General features: G+C 43.4%; 1 protein-coding gene across 3 annotated transcripts in view; it reads left to right on the top strand.

Annotated features, from left to right (window-relative positions):
- SMAD5 (SMAD family member 5) overlaps positions 1 to 6400 on the top strand; it is a 25529-nt gene that overhangs the window by 1393 nt on the left and 17736 nt on the right. For 2 of the 3 annotated variants that reach the window (XM_057371295.1, XM_057371298.1), the window contains exon 1: positions 6217 to 6374. The exons of the other annotated variant lie outside the window; for it this stretch is intronic. The gene's annotated coding sequence lies outside the window, so the exon portion shown is untranslated. Of the gene's footprint in view, positions 1 to 6216; positions 6375 to 6400 lie in introns of those variants that run through there. 3 annotated transcript variants of the gene reach the window in all.

Here is a 6400-nt window from a genome sequence, read left to right as displayed (position 1 = left end):
AACAACAACAAAAAAAACCCGAAAAAACCGAAAAAACAAAACACAAAACAACAAAACAACAAAAAAAAAGCTGTGGAAGCTTTGGTAAGAGAGAGCAAATAGCTTGCAACACACTGTCCAAAACGTGTACTACACTATGCCCAAAAGCACTTTAATTTACAATAGACATTATTATGGTTGTGTATGCAGATCTTGATATGGTAGAGGATATTATTAAACCCAACTATTTTGTCATGAGGCTGGAAAAAAAAAATTGTGTCCCTAAGTGTGCCACAAAATTTAAATGCAAGTTATAAAGGCCCAGCACCCTGCAACTTGGTGACTCCGCTGGAATTACACCCAGAAGGAGAAAGTCAGGTCCTGTCAGTTCATACCTGAGAAAGCCTGAGTGCTCTGCACTGCCWTCACTAATTGTTTTGTGTTGGGAAATCCTGAGGTGATAAAATGGCTGTTAGAAAGTTGGCCTGTGAGTAATTAAGTGCAGGTCTAGCTATTAGAACCTGATTTGTTACCCATAGGTTACACTCATCTGTGTYGCCTTCTCTCAAGATATAGATAAACTCAGTGTTCTTTTCACTAGTCTAAGCCAAAAGTGGCTGCRTAATGAATGGAGAGATGTCAGCTCTGGGTATGGCTCACACATCAACAGTGGGAAGAATTACCTTTATCATAACAGGTACAGTTATTGYAATAGAGAGCTTTTGTTCAAACCTTTCCTTTCTCCTTTCATTTATTTCCAAAGGAAATGCTGGAGGATGCATACCCTTCTTCATTTCAAGTGTAAAATACTTCCTTTACTCATAAGCAAAACTTAAGTTTTTAAAAAAWTTAATTTCTGTTTCAGAGTGTCTCTGTTTACTACACTCAAACTTCTCCATAGAGTGGGTGTAACCAGGAGAATTTGGCCCATGATGTGAGCTAAATTTTCAGTGCTTCCACTATTTAGAGCTCCGTTGTGCTAAAAATAGTTTTCCTGTGGTTTTAGCCATGGAGCCACAAATGCAAGTTTTCAGTGCTCAGTTATTGTGGATGTTGGTCCCTACTACTGCTGCAAGAAATGTATTTYCAGCTCCTGACTGTGTCAGATGATTATATTGAGTGTCAGGCTGCATGTCAGATCTCCACACTGACCTGAAGTGAGGATATGTCCCACCCATATGCCAGGGACCACCAAGAGGGACCATGCTTGGAAGGCAGTGCTTGGTCCGGGCACTGAAAAACCCTAGGAAAAACTGGGACTGGGCWGGAGATAATGTTGAAGAGTTTACACAGAAATCTCCATGTTTGCYTAATGGTATGGGGTATGAAACAATGGAGGGAAGGGAGTAAATCTTTAAGAAAGTAAGATACAATTTTGTTCATGGCTCATTTGAAGCCGAGTTTTCATCAGAGGAAAATGCTTCTAGTGACCATAAGCTGTGGTTAAGGTATGTGCAAGGAGTTCACTGTGGTGTTAGGTTCATCCTCTTTCTGTGCTACATGTTCCATCCCCATTCCATGGTCCAACTTCTCTGCTGTCCACAGGAACAGAGAAATTAGTCTGGTTGTTGAAGACAACAACCCTTTTAGGGAGCAAGGGCCAACTTTTTTCTGAGCTTAGTAGTGGGTGTCAGATTCTAGAAAGTGTTATAATGGAAGGTCAAGTTCTGGAAATAGTTGAAAATCACTGATTTAGAAGAATGACAGCACTGCATGTTTCTGTACTGCTGATGTGATAGCCAGGGCAAGCTGGGGATGGCCTAGAAAAAACACAACACCAGAGGAATATTCAGAGGAATATTCAGAGGAATCGAGCTGTTTAAAATTATCTTCTGTATAATTTCCTCTCTGAGCACTATAATACTTTGTGTTAATAAGCTGGGACATTTTTTCCATTCCTCTGGGAAGGTTTTCACCCCATTCCAAGGAGAAGATCTGATTTAGGAGTACTCTGYCCTGACCAGACTCTATCCACAGGAGTCAATGGATGGTGCTTCCCACTCTGATGTGGACTTTGTGACAGTTCTCAGGCAAATGCTTCTTTTATCCATTACTTCATACACATCTTACTGTCCCTGCAGAGTCCTTTTTCCTTTCTTAGGATTTTATCTTTTTAATATGCTTTTCATCAATTTTTTCTTGCATTGTGTGTTCAGTTTTGCATCTTTAGTGACTCTCAGATCTGTCCAGCTGGATATCCCATCCCCAGTACGTTCRCAATTTTACTCTGTGGAGTGGAGCTTACAAAGCTTTTACACAGTTATGTCTTTGTTTCTAACATCTCCACAGAGGTACCATTATTCAGCTACATGTTTCATCCATTTATTCTTCGTCTAGGAAGAAAAGTTTGCAGCTCTAAACTTGCTGGGAAGAATACCTTTGGCTTACCTTTCCTCTCTCCCCTAGTCTACAATTTCATGTTAATGTCTTCTACCTGTAGCTTCAGGAAACAAGACTAATTCTTCTCTCCCTTCACTGTGTGAGTTGTCACATAAGGTAACCAGAAGTGTGGCTTCTACAATGACAGGGTACTTAATTTGAGAATTAGCTCTGGGAATTCAAATGCTGTGAGCCAGTGAATGTAACTTCACAGGAGCCTACACCTCTGAGGGCCTTGTACATAAACCTTTTTAATACCTTTCCTGCAGACACTAAATGTTATTTCCATTTTCTTACATATGTGATGCTAGGTACACAACATTTGTATTGTCTTCTTGTGAGGCAGTCTCTTACCACCTCCTGCCTGCTGTAAATTGTGGGCCTATTTAAGAGAACCAAATGGCCAGAGCAAATGTCATCTCCCTCTCCACTTGCTGAACTCTGCTCAAATACAACACTGTTTTTCTGCCTCAAAAATACATGTTAAGGTATGTATAGTATGTTAGCCCCTCCTTAGCCTTTCCCACCCTGAAACTTTTCAAATAGGGATGGCATGTTCCTCTCTTCACTGCCAAAAAAAAAATAAATTCCTTTCTCAGCATTTCCCCCTTCCCCCATTTCTTCTCAGCTGACAGCTGTGAGTAGAACTTTCTTGAGCTGTCCTATCCATTTCCCCCAATTCTGTTTTTAAGCTWGATTTGGTTTAAATATCCAAGCCASMTTTMACACTGCAGATTTTTTTAACATAAAGTGTCTTTGCAAATGCTTAATGTGGGTAGAGACATGGCAACTGTTTATATATATTTATTTTTCTTTCTTAAACAGCATTCCCTCCTCTCACTCCAGCAATTTAGAAAGTTGATAGGGAATTAAATTGAACAATATAGTCATTTTAGAAGTTACAGGAAGGCCAAAGTTTCATAATAAAGGAACTTTTTTTCAAGACTATTTCCTTATAATTCAGACAATCTATTTGATTTTCATACTATTCACTTCTAACCAAATAAAAATTGCATTAAGAAATATAGGAATTGTATTCARAATCTGGAGAGTAAAATGAAAATAAGGGAATTTAGGATAGTTCTTGAATTTCATGCTTCTCAAACGTGCAAGGCCTGATAGCTTKAAGTCTTCTGTTGGTTGTTTTGCACTTTGATCAGACTGTGAGGTTATTGCTTGCCCTGACATACACATCTACAGTAACTCAGCTTTATGGGAAGGTGTTTTTCCACCCTCATTGCCATTAGCCTGTGCACAAAGGAGTATCAGGTACTGTACTTCAGTTGACTTTACAAGGCAGTGTATAAGTGTGCAGTTGTCTTTGCAGAATCTAACATAATTTAATAATTAAAACATTCAGGCAAGGGGAAGGTTAGCTAGTCCTTTTGGCTTGGATTAACACAACTGCATGTTTGTGTGCTGGAAAATCTGGGTTTGACAATGATAAAATAGGATCRATGGTTCCATGAGTTGTGAAATTCAGGAATTTGTGAAATCACATGAGTTCTGCAAAATGTGTTCAGAGTGCTTTGAGTCTGTTTGTTTCCTTTCATTGAACTTGATATGTTATTAGGGTGAACCCACTGGAATGTGGCACTAGAGATCCAAATGATGGAGACCATACGTGAATGGGCATCAGTGAAAGTGGTGTTAATTTTTCTGTGGCCTTAAGAGCACACAGACGTGAATCATCAGATAGCCAGTGTCACTTACTTTATAGTCTATCATCTCACTGACTACAAGGAGATAATTTGACTTCAGACATGTGGGGTATGCCATTGAACATTAGTCTACAACAAAATGGCATGAAAAAAACCCTATTTTTCCGATGGAATATCATATTCCTTGCTACCACACTCCAGAACAGTCTCTGCATTTTGCTTAAGAACCACTGATTTCTGAGGACGGTGTTCTGCAGGCAGACAAGTGTCAATTGCCTATAGTTTCACTGTCTAGGAAAACTTAGTTTTGGAAATCCTTCAGTTTTCCTTGTCTTCCCATATTCTTGCATGAACACCTTCAGCTTTCCTCATCACTGGAATGCTGAAACCTCTGCAGCAGGAAGTGCATCGGAGCTCTGGGTTGTAGATTCACCCAGCAGTATACAACTGTTTTGTAACTTCTCTGTAGAGGAGAACATTTTGTTTTCTAGAGACATGATGGTTGGCACATGAACAACACCTATAATGCCTGCTGCCAATTTGTTGTTTGTTACTTGGTTTATTAATTAAGTTACACAAAAGATTTGGAAAAAGGCCAGAACTTGTAGGTTTTGGGGTTTTTTTTTGTCCCATATTTTGGACTGCCTGGCCAAAGCAAAACAATGAGATGTGCAGAGATACAGAGGAGTCCCCAAAGGTTAGCTCTGTTCTGGGACTAAATTACACCAAAGCCTTGCTCCTCCACTGCTACCRTGAACTTTAGTAGAGATATCCTGTTGGGCTATTAATTGACTTCTTAAGAACTTCTGTTTACATYCAAAATAACCAAGAGCCACGTAGTTTTGAACCAGAAGAAAATTTCTTTAAAGCTCAAATATACTTAAAATTGAAATTTCAGATTGGCTCATTCGATATTTTGCCCTATTTCTATCAACTTTACATTCTTTTTTCTTGATTTTTTTTTTCTTTTTGGTAGATGTTTTACCAGTCTGGTAAAAGTCATGGCGTGGAATCCACTTCTTCTTTAATATACCCTCATATCTAATAATTCACTCAAAAATGACAAGAAACCCTTGTGCCTGCAGTGTGCTTAACCACAGTCAGGCATTGCTGTGGCACTTTTGACCCAGTACCTCTCTGAAACATTCTTCTGTGCAGTTCAGAAGTAGCTTTGAGGAAACAGTGCTCACTTCCAGTAKGAGTTTGTCCCACAGTGGCATTATACACAGCTGGAAAATCCTCATCTCTGCAATCCTTTCTAGAGCCATTCCCAACACTGCTGACACGTTTTCTTGAAGCTTTACTGTGTGTTTTAGTAACTTAGAGATGCAGCCCTCTGAATGACCTCATCAGCTGCACCAAATCACTGTGGATAACACCTCAGCTGCACCAAATCACTGTGATAACACCTCAGCTGCACCAAATCACTGTGATAACACCTCAGCTGCCCCAAATCACTGGATAACACCCAGTCCCACAGGATATAAGGAGGCTCAGTGGGAGCTGTGCCGCTTTCTGCAATTCCCTGTGGATGTTGTAGCCAAGTGGGACCTGGGCTCTGCTCCCCGGGAATAGGTGGCAGGACAAGAAGATGTGGTCTTCAGCTGCATCAGGCAAGTTCAGGTTGGCCATCGGGAGGAATTCTTTTGCAGAAACGGTGCTCAGACACTGGGGAGGGCTGTCCAGGTAGGTGGTGGAGTCACTGTCCCTGGAGGTGTTTAAGGAAAGGCTGGAGGTGTCACTCGGTGCCATGGCCGGGCTGACACCGTGGCTTTCGGTCATGGGCTGGCCTTGCTGCTCTCTGATCTTTCCCAACCCAATTGATTCTATGATTCTGTGAAAACAACCCCCGTGCCCAGGGCCGGTGCGAGCCGCTGGTACGGCAGCAGCACACGGTACCGGGGGAGAGCGCCGGCCCTCGGCCCCAGCAGCGCCCGCCATCGCATCGGGACCTTCAGGGGCTTTTTTTAATCCTCAGTTACGTGGTGCGTTACTTTCTGCACGCCGACCCCCTCACATTTCTCTCTTTCTTTATAATTTGTATTGGTTTCGCTGCCTCCCAGCGCGCTGGCCGGTTCCCCGCAGGGCCCCTTCCCTTCCCTTCCCACACGGCACTCGGGGCCCGGCCCGGCCCTTTTCCCGCTTCCTCCCGCCGCCGCCGCGGCGCGCGCGCGGCCCCGCCCCTCGCGCACATCCGGGTCCCGGCGCTGGCCCCGCCGGCCCCGCTGCCGCCGCCGCTCCCGTCCCGTCCCGCCGCTCCCCCCGGCAAAGTTTGGCTGCAGCAGCAGCGGCGGCCGCGGCCCAGCCGGCGCCTCACGGACACCCGCCCCGGGGAGGCCGCCCGCTCCGCGCCGGGTGGGTCGGGTCGGGGCGGCGGGATG

Source organism: Malurus melanocephalus, unplaced genomic scaffold (genome assembly GCF_030028575.1).
Source record: "Malurus melanocephalus ecotype Western Australia unplaced genomic scaffold, MMel_1.1 scaffold_144, whole genome shotgun sequence".
Lineage (NCBI taxonomy): Eukaryota > Metazoa > Chordata > Aves > Passeriformes > Maluridae > Malurus > Malurus melanocephalus.
The sequence above is the reverse complement of the archived record's forward strand: the minus strand, read 5'-3'. Positions and strand labels throughout refer to the sequence as shown.